The following is a 15178-nucleotide window of genomic DNA, read 5'->3' as shown; positions in this document are numbered from 1 at the left end:
CCGTCCCTGCTGCCGCTCCTCTCATTCTCTTTATCGCTTCGGCCAAAATCAATTAAGCCCACATAAATCAGTCTGGCTGTCTGGACTGGACCTGACACCGGCCAGATAGACAGGAACAGGCTGGACCGGGAGGGGAGGCGAGCCAGAGTGGCAAAATCCAATCGATAATCTACTGCTCGGGAATTATCATGGCCAGATACTATCTATAATCAGCGCATACGCACCCATTCATCGGCTTCTCTTAAGGTCCTGCAGTCTGTGGAGTACCCTGTCTTATCTCACGTCACATTCATGCGGGAATGTGGAGCAGACATTCAAGAGCGTGCCAAAAGACTTTTTCAAGGGTTTCTCGCCATGAAAGGAAAATGTAGGTAGGCAGCAGCGATTCATAAGCAACCTTTACATTTGCTAAGCGTGTTTTATTGTTTGGATATGGCCCATTCGATGCCACAGTCCCAGGAAATCTGTGGTTAACACCAATCAGTTTCAAAGGATGAGTTTCAAAAAGCTTCCACGGGTAAGGATTTACTCTGACATATTACAGGTTAAAGGCTGCACTGCTACAGCCCCAGTGCTGTGAAGGGAAAATAAATAAATAAATAAATAAATCTGAACTACTGAACCTTTGGCAAAAGGACATTCACAAAAGGAGAATGATTTCATGTTTTCAAAAATTACAGCATTAAGTTGAAAGTTAATGCTAATAAATGCCTTACGCCAAGATGGAACTAAACAGAGCATTGATCATGTGCTGACAGTTCATAAGTGCCCGCCTTGTGCCTCAAATTTGAACCTTTAAACTGGTAAATGTCACAGTGGGGCACCGTTTTAATACCACATCAAATACCTTAAAACAGTCCGCTGGGGCCCAGTACATGGGGTCAAACTGGGGGAACTCTTTTCTTTGCCAATCTGAAAACTCTGACATGAGCTCCCAGTGGAAATGGCCTGAGCTACTGGCCTTGGTGCTAGTTTGGGGGAGGGTGGGGGGGGGGATGGGTGAGAGAGAGAACAAATTGGCACGAAGAAAAAAGAAAGTTGAGCACAGAGAATCAAATGTGAACTGCAAAAGAGAGGGGGGGGGGGAAACAAAATCAATTTGCTTCTTAAACACTCCAGCCTTTGAGCAAATCCTGCCCAGTTTGCATGCATTGTTTCTGCGAGAAAGCGCTCATGCGTGTCTATTTATATAACTTAATCTGCTTCTGGTAAATATGCATTGTTTGCTTGACTGTGTGCCCTGCTCCATTTTGATTGTGTACAAGCTTGGCGTGAGGAGGCTTCTGCACCTAAACAAGAGAGGCTGTGAAATCACCGGAAACATGAATGTGTGTGTGTGTGTGTGTGTGTGTAAGAGAGAGAGAGAGAGAGAGAGAGAGAGAAAGAGAGAGAGAGATAAAGAGAGTGAGAGAGAGCAATCAAGAAAGAGCAGATGAGAGAGAGGACACATCTGACTCTTTTCTGCCTTGTTGTTCCTTTGCTGTTTTTGTTGTTGTGAGTTTCTTTCAGAGCTGCTCAGGTATAAATTAAAACTCCCAAACAGAGCACAGTGCTGCGCTCATAGTGGCCCAGATTACTGCTGAACCAAAGAAAAAAACAAACACGCAATTTGGTGCTCACTCCCTTATGTTCTCTCTCTCTCTCTCTCTCTCTCTCTACCTCTCTCTCTTTAATGGTATACCTTAAAATAGCTCTGAATGTCTCTGTCCTGTTGGTGATGACGGTGGGTTAAGTTTGGTTCCTGAAGTTCTGGAACTGTGGAAGTCCCAGCTCTCCTGTCCCAGTGTTCCCTTTGCGTCTGTGGGCAAAAGTGGGTTAGCGCAGCAAACCTGCGGTCTGTGTAATTTCACGCTGTGGGTGTTTTGATAATGGGCTGGTTGGGACCGGGTGGGATAATTCCCTTTCAACAGGGCCCTTTAATTCCTTTAGCCTCCCTCTGAAAGGTTGATTAATGGCCAAGGTCTTTGTGTGTTACATGGGGAATGAAGACAGAACAGCAACCCCCCACACACACACACACACACACACACACACACACACACACACACACACACACACACACATCTCAGGCTTTAAAAAACACACAAACAAATTCCGCCTCCTCCTTGTTTTTACCCCCTGACTTGCTTATGAATGATACATGCATTCCCATGGTGCATTTTGGGGGTCTGATGCGCACAGCGCTCAGTTAAAAAATAAATAAATGAACTGAAAGTGTCACCCCCGTCAGACGCTAATCAAGAGAAAATAAATGGGGCATTTTTCTACATAACACATCTTATAAACATCCATTTGGCTGCTGCTGTGGGAGAGACAGGGACCGTGTGAAGGCAATTCCCCCACCGGATAATGGCCACTGGCAGTTTGTTGATTAGGCGGCCCATGGCCCACTCTATCGTCTTTAACGGGGCTGTCCGATTGGTGGGGGGCCTCCAGTGGCCTGTCTCTTTAACAGAACAAAAAAAAAGAGTCCCGTTCCTGCTATTTGGTTAGGCTCACCCAGGGAGTCGGGCACCTGATGCCACAATCAGCCTCAATTTCTTGGAGCCGCTTCATGCGCGGGCCACAGGGGTCACGTGTATTACAGCATGCCTGGGGTGCACTACAGCAGGGCCAGGTGAAGCGGGACGGTGGCTGAAGAGGCTCACGTGTCACACCGCACACAAAGCTGTGAGTGATTGAGTGAGCGAGGGAGTGAGTGAGTGAGTGGCCATGCCAGCCACAGTGGCCCGGAGGTCATCAAGCCCTCGACCCAACATCGGGGGGGTGGGGGAGGGGGAGGGAGTTGGGGGATGGGGGATGTACAGCCTCTCTGGCAAGCCTCATCCTTCACTCTCCTCTTGCTCCTTTGTGGATGGAAAAGCATGCGAAGCCATCTAGGACAGGAAGAATCTGTCCCAACTGTTTAGGCTGCGCTCAGGTGTGATCAGTTGCCGTTTGATGTTGATGGTTCTTGAGCTCCGCGTTGACAGAGGAAAGCCCGTTTGAAATGGGCAGCAGGAGTGAGGAGGAAGGCCGAGGAGCCGAGCGGAGAAGGTATGAGGAGCTGCAGGAAGACGGACTCTTACAGCCATGGGGTCACGCGAAGGTAATGAATGTTATGGATGGAAGAACTCCGTCTACAAAGGAGGGAGAAAAGAACGTGGGAGGAGAAAGAAGACAAAAGAGGGGGTTGAACACACAGTCCTGATTTACAGAAGACTTGACAAAGGGCTTTGTTCACAACATCGGCAAAGTCATTTTTTTCTTCTCCCTCCATTCCTTTGTAAGATGGAAAACCTACAATGGCTATGAATCCTGCGGGGGGCAGCAATCCCTGCCCCAAGGTCATCCACATGAAACTCTTTTTTTACCTCCCTCTGCCCAGGCAGGCATATTCCAACCAGAGTGTCCCGTTCAAGAGAGCTCCTACAGTACATCCATACCATGGGACAGATTTACTGACCCTGCCTCTAAGCACATGGAACACAGTAGACAGAAGACAAAAGGACAATGGAGGGACAGTGTTGTGCAGGAGAGAGTTATGTGAAAAGGGTTGAATAATAAGCACAGGTGGGATGTGGAGAGGTTTGATGGTACCTTTAGCATAAGTACCAGGTAAGTACCAGATGAGAGATATAGAGGTGGTGACAGATTGCCATTCAAGTCGGTCCTTCAAATTGACAGAAAAAAGCTGTTAAAGCTGTCATAGCACTAAAATAAATATCTCAGCTGTGTTTCAGTCACCAAATCAAAACCAATTGCATGCCTAAAAACAGAAGGGGAGAGAGAGAGAGAGAGAGAGAGAGAGAGAGAGTGCAATGTTCTTCTCCACGGAGCATCAAAAAGAGATTTTTGATTCTATTTTCCAGAATGCTGTGTGGCGTGACGCAGTCAGACTCGGCCTTAAATGGAGCACGGACGATGAATATGGATGAGGAAGTGTACAAGGTAGTAAATTGCATGTTCTTTTGATTGCTGACTCTTTTTAAATTATTAACAGGCAGGTTGAAAGAGGTGGGGGAAAAAGCCTGCACAGCAATATGCAGGCAAAACAGACCCGAGCTCTCCTCTGCCTGTCTGATTTCTCAACAAACTGCCCATCACCCTTTCCTCCCACTTTGATCTTATTCCCCCCTTACTTTGTGGTTAGGGCCGTAAGAGATTACTAAAGAGTTATGCGCCGCTACACGCATTCACTTTAAACCCACATCAACTATGGAGGATCAACCGGTTGTTTGTTTTTTTTAAGGACAGCAATTTCCAATAGTGGATAAGATGAAGTGACATCACTAAGGAATAGTGGTGCATGGTATGAACAGTAATGGTGGATGCCGGAAGGTATGGCAGATAGTGTGCTACATTAACTCCTCCTCTTTAGCACTCTTTATCTTTATTTCTGGTGGGTATGATTATGTATTCGAGATATGTTTGTTTTTTGTGGAAAAGAGACAGTGTACAGATCAAATACACGATACATGATATCAAGGCCATTTCCTCCCTTTAATAAACAAGATACGACCTTTTGAGCCATACCTAATCCCATTTATTCTGACACAAATGAAATTAACATAGATCGACCTCAGCAGACCGAAGTTTTGGTGTAAGTATATATGCAGTATATTACATCAGTGCTGCCAGTGGAAATAGGGATATCGGCCCCCACCCCTCTGAATCGATTGTGTACCATTAAGATGGGCCTGACTTGAGCCCTGCATTATGCATTTCAATGAGACAGATGCAGCATCCAAGACATTTTGGTGATGTGAACCCAGATAAACTGCTCCGCAGTTTGTCTCTTATCATGGACACCAACTTGTGCCTATTAATGGAAAGGTATTGCTGAAGTCCAAGTCCATTTTGCCTTAACAATCCTCCACACTTGTGCAGCCTCACTGACAAGCTCAAACACAGCCCCAGTGGTTGGAAGCGTCTCCGGGAACCACAGCCAAGCCTAACCTGCTTGTTTCCAGTTCCATTGAAAGAGGAATAAAAGACCCATCCCTGGTGTGCGGCTTTGCCAAGCTCCTTACAGCAGCCAACCCCATGTCCTCCTCCTCCTCCTCCTCCTCCTTCTCTCACTCCTTTCCTTGGCCCCCTCCCACCCACACCAACCCCCTCCAATTTTGTTGATTAAATATTTTGATGCATCACCACATGTGAACTGATTTGGTCTCGGAGTAGAATATGGTTGTTGCAAAGGTTTGCAAATTTTAGGCGAGGGAATGGACCAAGATAGAGCATGGGGAGAAGCAGAGTGAGTGAATGAGACGAGATGAAAACCTCCGATTGAAAAGAACCTTTTAGGAGCCTTTGCAGTCCAGCACTGTGCAAGTCTGCATGTGCCATCTTAGCGTTCTCAAAACACACAAGAATACAGTGACTCCAAAAACACCAAAAAGCACCAGGCATGAGCACATAATTAGTCGATAATTGTAAAAAGAGAATTGTTGAATTGTAGTTGTATCAATGAGTTCTTACAGAATGCATCACACACCTATGACAGTGTTCCAAAATGGAAGTTCGGGAGGGATGTGACAAAATGTGCCACGCCTCGAGCATCAGACTTTTGTAAGTAACTTTCCAGCCCACCTGCAAGCTGCAGCATTTGCTTGGGCACTCGCTATCAATTGCCTGCACAGTCAACGCCAGCAAGATCCCTGCATCGCACTTCATGGTCCTGGCTAGAGACTCACCAAACACACTTTGCACTCTGCATACTTCTGTTAAGGCAAATACATCAATTAAAAACAATATGAAATAAATTATATGAAAAATAATTTTATATTATTTTTATATTTATATTTATAATTTAAATTTATATTTAACAATACTGGAATTGTCAGAGTTCCTCAGCTCACATGAAAGCACTGTGTTTACAGGACATGGAAAAAGAGCAGCGCAGTGATTCATTCATCAGTGTTTTTATTCCCCCTTTCCCTCTCTCTCTTCGCTTCATTTCCACATCTGTCCCTCCTTTGCATCTCATCACTAATGTATTCTTACAGCGTCTCCCACCTCTCCCTGTCCTCGTCTCACCTCCACACGGGCCCTCTCAGCCCAAGCATCAGAGTTTGTCTCAGGACAGCTCTCCCTCCCTCCTCCTCCTCCTCCTCGCTTTCCTTTCGCCTTCTGTTTCTCCTCTTCCTCCTCTCTCTCTCCTCCTCCTCCTCCTCCTCCTCCTCCTCCTCCTCCTCCTCCTCCTCCTCCTCCTCCTCCTCCTCCTCCTCCTCCTCCTCCTCCTCCTCCTCCTCCTCCTCCTCCTCCTCCTCCTCCTCCTCCTCCTCCTCCTCCTCCTCCTCCTCCTCCTCCTCCTCCTCCTCCTCCTCCTCCTCCTCCTCCTCCTCCTCCTCCTCCTCCTCCTCCTCCTCCTCCTCCTCCTCCTCCTCCTCCTCCTCCTCCTCCTCCTCCTCCTCCTCCTCCTCCTCCTCCTCCTCCTCCTCCTCCTCCTCCTCCTCCTCCTCCTCCTCCTCCTCCTCCTCCTCCTCCTCCTCCTCCTCCTCCTCCTCCTCCTCCTCCTCCTCCTCCTCCTCCTCCTCCTCCTCCTCCTCCTCCTCCTCCTCCTCCTCCTCCTCCTCCTCCTCCTCCTCCTCCTCCTCCTCCTCCTCCTCCTCCTCCTCCTCCTCCCCCTCCTCCTCCTCCTCCTCCTCCTCCTCCTCCTCCTCCTATGATGTGGACTCTTGTTTGATTATACCTAATTGGACTGCATACGGGGTTGTCTGTTCAGGTGATCCCTCTCTGTTTCAATGGCTAATGGTGGACTGGCGTCTCGAAATTGATGCTTGCGGATAGGCTGTATCTCTCCTTTAAATACAGGCCTGCAAAAGAAGAACAAAAAAGAACCGGACGAAATCACTGATACGCCCGCTAAGTATTTTTGAAAAGAGGCGTTGATTGTTCCCTTACCTGTGCTTTGAGTTGAACTGTCTTAGTGCTGTCTCAGCGGTGTCCTGATTCCTGGTGTTGCTACCATTGCAGCGGTGCTGGCGACAGCGAGGTATTCCCCGGCGAGGATCAGCTGTCGGATGAGGCGTCGGGTGGCTCGAGTCAACGTTCTCAAAACGTTGCTAAAGGGAAGTCCTCCTTGTAGTATTAAGCCAGAGTGACCATTAGCCCATCACCCCATAGAGTGTTTATCGTTGTGCCTTGTGAGCTGCCTTCTGAGACACTTTGTTTGTTTGTTTGTTTCGGAAGCTGGGAATCCCGCGGGCGGCTCGCGTTGATGACATCACAACCCCGCGAAGGGAATCGGAATCTTCCTGCAACTTGAGCCCTAGGGGCGTGGCACCCGGGCCCGACTGGACTCGGACTCACGTTATAGGGACTGTGTGAGTGGTTCAACCGATGGAACTTGTGTTTTCCAGAAATACTTTTGTACTGGTCGGAGGGAGGCCTGCCCGACCAGTACTGTCTTTTCCCTCCACTTAAAGACTGTTGGAAGGGGAGTAAGCCACCAGGGGTGGACAGCATATTACATCCCCCTGCCATTGTCTGCTGCTCTACCTTACTGTGTGGCGGGTGACTTTTTCTGAGTGCATTTTGTGCCCTGGTGTGTTTGCCCATTGTGAGACATTTTGTAGTGAGATTTTGGTGTGTTATCTTGCGATGTGTGTGCTGCTATGGTAACAGGTTTCTTGGTGTGTGGGTATACATATGAAGCTGGTTAAACTTCGTGGGCTGTCAGTCAGTGTGCTAGCGTGCTGTCGTGCTCCTGCCCCTAGTGGTGGTCTAGATCTCACTTCCCCTATGCCGAACAGTGTTTTTATGCTGCTTTGTACTAATAAATATTGTTGTTATACTACTACTACTGCCTCTGTGTTGTCTGTGGCTCGGGAGGATTTGGTTATTGTGAAACCTAGCACAAGTGCAATTGTGACATTTTTTGGCGTGGTCGGCAGGATCCTCCTTAGCACAGACAATGACAGGCAACGCCACAACCCAGTAATGCAGCTGGTGCAAGTAATGTGATCATGATGCCATGGTTCCTAGGGGGACCCTGGGTGCCAAAATTTGGGGATAGAGAAACAAGTATTGGCTTTCATGATTGGCATATGCAAATTGAAACTTTGATCCGAGCTCAGAACCTCCTCCAGACCCAGCAGGTTGACTTTGTTTTAAGCACTCTCAAAGGACGCAAGGCGTGAAGTTCTACTACTCCCCACAGATGACCGTAACACCCCAGACAAGATTTTCAAGGCCCTGACGGACCTCTATGGAGAACAAGCCCGCGGTGGTGCAACTCAGAGGCTGAATTTTTTACCTGCAGACAGCAGGCGGGAGAAAAGGTGGGTGGATTTGTGATGATGCGGTTGCGGAGTGTCTTGCCAGGTGGCGTAAGAAAGAGCCGAGGGCTGAAGGAGAGCAGGATGATGACGGCCGAGATGCTCCGCTCCCAACTGGTGGCAGGTCTACGACCGGGACCCATACAGCAGGAACTTCAGAAGCTGCTACGGCGACAACCCTAGTCTCACATTCATAGAGGTGAGCAAAGAAGCTAAAGCTGTTGAACTGAACAGGGACCCACGCGGCGTGGAGGAAGCCCCGTCTAGGAGGGGACCTATCGCCCACCAAAGCCTGCAATACTGGCCACCCTGCAGGCGACTGGCAGGAAATCAAACAGACCCTGAAGGCTGAGGTGCTAGCTGAAGTCAAGGAAGAGATGCTCACCTTAAAGGACAGTATCTTGGGGAGATCACGGCAACAATTCGGGAGAATCAACCCTCGGCCCAACAGCCTGAACACGAGGAGCGTCCAGATGGGGAATGACCAACGGCGTCGGCGGAGAGAAACCAAAGTGGGATGACCAGGGGCGGCCCATCTGTCTGCGCTGCGGTCGGCCCGGACACATGCAGAGGGACTTTGGCGCCAGCCCCCCCCCAGGATTTTGACCCGCCTCGACCACCGTTGGGCAGGTGGCGAGGATGAGCTCGACTGAACCCTCACTTAAGCCCGCACTAATTGGACACTGCCCAGAAGTCGGGAGGTAATAGTACAGGGCAGGGTTATTCCCTGTATCTTAGATACAGGATCACAAATCACCTTATTTAGCCGCACGTTTTTCGCCGTCATTTAGGCCAAAGAAGGTTCAGGGGCAGAGGAATCCCTTGGCTGTCGTTGAAGGCGCCAATGGACTTAAGTTGCCTTATGTGGGCTATGCGATACTGGACTTCCAGGTTGGGGGGTGCGTTCCTGCTAAAAGGAGTCGTGGTAGTAGAAGATGACTGCCTACAATCTGACTATGCCATCCTTGGAATGAATGTTATCAGCCATTGCTGGCAGGAACTGTTCCAAGATGGGCACCCGACTTGGCGGCCTTCAAATCTGCAATTCCCAAAGAGCGGGGAGGCATGGGAAAAAGCCTTCCAGGTGTGTCGTGGGGTACAGGCGTCCAAGTCGTCAGCTGTCTTCGAGGGCACTGCTGCAGCTTGCAGCGACATGGTTCGTCTCGTGGCCCCATGACCGGAGACCTTGATATGGGCACGCGTCCCCAAGCTGGGGGGCACACCTGACTGCTGTGTCATGGTGGAGGACCTGGGTGGAGACCTGCAAGAGTGGCGAGTAGGTCGGGCTGTCATCCACATGCGAGCTGGTAAGCTGCCTCTCCGGGTTTGCAACCCCACCCCTACCCCGTAGGAACTGCCTTCCGAAAACCCCTGGCCACTGTTGTGCAGATTGATCCAGCTGATGTGCAAGGCCAAAGATATCTGGTACTCCAATGCAGTGGGGAGCAGGAGGTGGAGGTGGATATTCGCTCCGTCACAGCTGGAAGAGCAGAAGAACACTTGGCATTGTCCCTGAAGGGCGAGGACTTGACCAAAGAGCAACAAAGGAAGCTGGAGTGCCTGCTCCGTAAATGGACCCACGTCTTCGCAGCCCATGAGGGGCGACTATGGGACGGACAAGTGCTGTTCTTCATTCTATCCCAAGCGGGCGATGCTCCTCCAGTGCGGGGGGCGCTACAGACCAGTCCCCTAGCCTATATTGAGACTGCTGCGCTACTGACAGGGATGCTGAATAGTGGGGTTGTTACGGAGAGCTCCAGTCCGTGGGCAGCACCAGTAATTCTGGTGAGGAAGCGGGGCGGCAAGTGGGCGTTTTGTGTTGACTACTCGAAAACTCAATGCAGTCACTCATAAAGGCGCCTTCCCCTCCCCGCATTGAAGAGTCCCTCACGGGATGAAGAAGGCGAGGTGGTATTCCACATTAGACCTGGCCAGTGGTTACTGGCAGGTGGAGGTCCACCCAAGGACAAGAGAAGACTGCTTTACAGCCCATGGGTCTCTACCAGTGGGGGCGTATGCCTTCCGGACTGTGTAACGCACCAGGTACGTTCCAGCGCTTGATGCAACGGTGTCTAGGGGAGCATGTAAATGATTTCTTACTGATCTATTTGGATGACATCATAATTTACTCAGAAGATTTTGACACCCACCTGCACCACCTCGACCAGGTTTTGGGAAGGCTGGGCCATCATGGCTTAAAACTCCACCCTCAAAGTGCAAGCTGTTCCACCGAGGGTTAGGTACTTGGGCCATGTAGTAAGCCAAGAGGAGTGGCGGTTGACCCAGAGAAGGCGACTGCAGTACAGCAGTGGCCCGCCCCTAAGGCGGTGAAGGAGATGCAGCTCCTTTCTAGGATTTGTGGGGTGCTACCGGCCAGCCGTCTCAGGGTTTTCAAAGTGGCGGGGGCCTCTAAACAAGTTGTTACAAGGTACAGGGGGCAATAAGACTGCAAGCATAACGTGGACTCCTGCTTGCCAGAAGCATTTGAAACCTTGAAAGGGCCCTCACTCAAGCCCCAGTCCTAGCCTATGCTGACTTCACAGCCCCTTTCCGCCTGTACACAGACGCCAGCTTCCAAGGCTTGGGTCCTGGCACAAGTACAGGAAGGGAAAGAGCGCGTTATAGCCTATGCCAGCCGTAGCCTCCACCCCACAGAAAGGAATGACAAGAACTATAGTTCCTTCAAATTAGAGCTTTTGGCACTAAAATGGGCTATAACAGAAAAATTTAAAGACTACCTGTGGGGGGCGACCTTTACAGTCTATACAGACAACCGGCCTCTTACCCACCTTCAAACCGCAACCCTGGGGGCAACCGAACAGCGGTGGCAAGCACAGCTAGCCTGTTTTGACTTCCAGTTGTGCTACAGGCCAGGGTCCGTCAATCAAAATGCTGACGCATTGTCCCGGTTGCCAACGAAAGCCAACAGCCAATCAGTGGAAGTGGAGCTCCCCCAGAGCTTGCCCCATGGAATCAACACTGGAGTGACTGAGATTGAAGGCGGGGGGGGAGATTGGACTCGCATCCAGGAGCGGGACCCAGACCTGGGGAAGGTCCGGCAGTGGAAGCAAGAGGGGAAACGGGAACAGCAGATAGATCTGCGACTTCTCACGTCTGGGGGGCGACGTCTTATGAGGGAATGGGACCGTCTACGACTCCAGGATGGGATCCTCACCCGGCAAAGTAAAGACCCAGCCACCGGCCAACTACTGTCCCAAGTGGTAGTACCAGTCCAGGAGCGGCGTAAGGTATGGACCGCCTACCATCAGACTTTGGGCCATGCACGGGGGCAGAGGATGGTAGAGGCACTCCGGGGCCGCATCTTCTGGAATGGGCTGACTGGGGACTCAAAGCTGGGAAAGGGGAGTGCCACCAGTGCGTGGTGGGGCGTCTTGAGGGTAAGAAGAGAGGGCCCCACTCCCACTCAGTGGTGAGTCAATATCCCTTTCAGATTTTGGCCATGGACTATTTGTCTCTGGGGCGGGTGAACGATTCCCATCCCTGTGTTCTTGTCATCACTGATTTGTTTTCTCGGTATGCTTTAGCTGTACCCGACCAGGGATCAGTCTGCCCTGGCGACAGCGAAGGCCCTGTGGAAGAAGCGTGATCCAGGTGTTCGGTTGTCCCGGTGGATACTGACAGATCAAAGGCGGGGCCTTTGAATCGAAGTGATCGAGAGCTGTGCCAGTTATGCGGGTGTACCAAGAGCATACGACCCCTACCACCCACCAAGGTAATGGGGCCTGTGGCGGTTCAACAGGACCCTCCTGGGACTGTTAAACACCTTGGACCAGGAGGGTCAGGGGCGTTGGGCTGAGCGGCTGCCTTACCTCCTCCATGCCTATAATAACACCCCTCACAGTTCCACAGGACTGACCCCATTCTACGTCGTCTTTGGGAAACATGCCAGGTTGCCCCTTGATGTCGCCCTTGGAATCTCCCCACCAGAGGCCCCATGCTCCCGAAATGACTGGGTCCAACACCACCAGCAGCAGCTGCTATGCGCCTACAAGAGAGTGCAGGACAATAGTCAGCGTCGACAGGAGTGGGACCAGAGGCGGTACAACCAGCGGGCTAAGGCTTGTCCTCTGTTGCCTGGGGAGAGGGTCCTCTGCAGAAACTTCAGACGGCGTGCTCAGGGGAAGTTGGGGCCTTTCTGGGTCCCAGAACCCTGGGTGGTGGTCTCCCAGCTTAACCCTGGGCAACCGGTGTATAAGCTGCGTCCAGAAGGCAAGGAGGGACCTATCAGAACCATCCACAGGAACAATATCCGTCCATGCCCGGCCAGTTGGACAACTCAAGACCCAGGGAGAGTCTCCCGAGGGGCCGACCGGGTGAGTGAGGTGGGGTTCTGGCCTATGCGTGTTGGTAGTGACCCAAGGCACCCAGGTGTCCCACAGGTTGAAATGGGGGAGGGTATGCCAGAGCCCAGACCCCCAAATGTAACCGATTGGGGGCTGGAATCAGGTACAGGGGATGTTGAAAGTGTGGACTCTGCTGTAGGACTAAGACGCTCCACTAGGAGTAACCATGGGGTCCCCCCTGTGCGATTTGGGGAATAGCTGGTGGTCGGGACGACCACTGGTCAAGGGGGGAGGGAAATGTAAAGTGGCTTATATATGTGTTAATAAAAGGACTATCTGTGGGCTGAATGGGGTGTCATTGATGTATATGGATGGACTAATTGGTTATGGACGTTTATGATGTGGACTCTTGTTTGATTATACCCTAATTGGACTGCATACGGGGTTGTCTGTTCAGGTGATCCCTCTCTGTTTCAATGGCTAATGGTGGACTGGCCGTCTCCGAAATTGATGCTTGCGGATAGGCTGTATCTCCCTTTAAATACAGGCCTGCAAAGAGAGAACAAAAAAAAGAACCCTTAAGCAAGAATGCACGAGGGGCAGGCGATCGGTAGGCCGAAGTGGCTATGAGGACCGAAGATCACTGATACTCACGCCCGCTAAGTATTTTTTGAAAGGCGTTGATTGTTCCTTACCTGTGCTTTGAGTTGAACTGTCTTAGTGCTGTCTCTGGCGGTGTCCTGATTCCTGGTGTTGCTACCATTGCAGCGGTGCTGAGGCGACTAACGAGTATTCCCCGACGAGGGATCAGCTGATCCGGGTAGGCGTCGGGTGGCTCGAGTCAACGTTCTCAAACGTTGCTAAGGGAAGTCCTCCTTGTAGTATTAAGCCAGAGTGACCATTAGCCCATCACCCCATAGAGTGTTTATCGTTGTGCCTTGTGAGAGCTGCCTTCTGAGACACTTTGTTTGTTTGTTTGTTTCCGGAAGCTGGGAATCCCCGCGGAACGGCTCGCGTTGATGACATCACAACCACGAAGGGAATCCCGGAATCTTCCTGCAACTTGAGCCCTGGGGGCGTGGCCTCGGCCGACTGGACTCGGACTACGTTATAGGGACTGTGTGAGTGGTTCAACCGATGGAACTTGTGTTTTCCAGAAATACTTTTGTACTGGTCGGAGGGAGGCCTGCCTGACCAGTACTGTCTTTTCCCTCCACTTAAAGACTGTTGGAAGGGGAGTAGCGCCACCAGGGGTGGACAGCATATTACATCCCCTGCCATTGTCTGCTGCTCTCGCCTTACTGTGTGGCGGGTGACTTTTTCTGAGTGCATTTTGTGCCCTGGTGTGTTTGCCCATTGTGAGACATTTTGTAGTGAGATTTTGGTGTGTTATCTTGCGATGTGTGTGCTGCTATGGTAACAGGTTTCTTGGTGTGTGGGTATACATATGAAGCTGGTTAAACTCGTGGGCTGTCAGTCAGTGTGCTAGCGTGCTGTGCGTGCTCCTGCCCCCTAGTGGTGGTCTAGATCTCACTTCCCCCTATGCCGAACAGTGTTTTGTGCTGCTTGTACTAATAAATATTGTTGTTATACTACTACTACTGCCTCTGTGTTGTCTGTGGCTCGGGAGGATTTGGTTATTGTGAAACCTAGCACAAGTGCAATTGTGACATTTTTGGCGTAGTCGGCAGGATCCTCCCTTAGCACAGACAATGACAGACGAAGCGCCACAACCCAGTAATGCAGCTGGTGCAAGTAATGTGATCATGATGCCATGGTTCCCTAGGGGACCCTGGGTGCCAAATGAGGGGATAGAGAAACAAGTATTGGCTTTCATGATTGGCATATGCAATTGAAACTTTGATCCGAGCTCAGAACCTCACTCAGACCCAGCAGGTTGACTTTGTTTTAAGCACTCTCAAAAGGCGGCAAGGCGTGAAGTTCTACTACTCCCCACAGATGAGCCCGTAACACCCCAGACAAGATTTTTCAAGGCCCTGACGGACCTCTATGGAGAACAAGCCACGGTGGTGCAACTCAGGGGCGAAGTTTTTTACCTGCAGACAGCAGGCCGGAGAAGGGAGGTGGGTGGATTTGTGATCGCGGTTCTTGGGAGTGTCTTGCCAGGTGGCGTAAGAAAGAGCCGAGGGCTGAAGGAGAAGCAGGATGATGGCGACGAGATGCTCCGCTCCCAACTGGTGGCAGGTCTACGACCGGGACCCATACAGCAGGAACTTCAGAAGCTGCTCTGACGACAACCCTAGTCTCACATTCATAGAGGTGAGCAAAGAAGCTAAAGCTGTTGAACACGAACAGGGCCTGACGTGGAGGAAGCCCGTCTAGGGAGGGACTATCGCCCACCAAAGCCTGCAATACTGGCCACCCTGCAGGCGACTGGCAGGAAATCAAACAGACCCTGAAGGCTGAGGTGCTAGCTGAAGTCAAGGAAGAGATGCTCTGTAAAGGACAGTATCTTGGGGAGATCTTGAGGCAACAATTCGGGAGAATCAACCCTCGGCCCAACAGCCTGAACAGCGAGGCGTCCAGATGGGGGAATGACCAGCGACGTCGGCGGGAGAGGAACCAAAGTGGGATGACCAGGGGCGGCCCATC

Source organism: Alosa alosa, chromosome 15, assembly GCF_017589495.1.
Source record: "Alosa alosa isolate M-15738 ecotype Scorff River chromosome 15, AALO_Geno_1.1, whole genome shotgun sequence".
Taxonomy (NCBI): Eukaryota; Metazoa; Chordata; class Actinopteri; order Clupeiformes; family Clupeidae; genus Alosa; species Alosa alosa.
The sequence above is the reverse complement of the archived record's forward strand: the minus strand, read 5'-3'. Positions refer to the sequence as shown.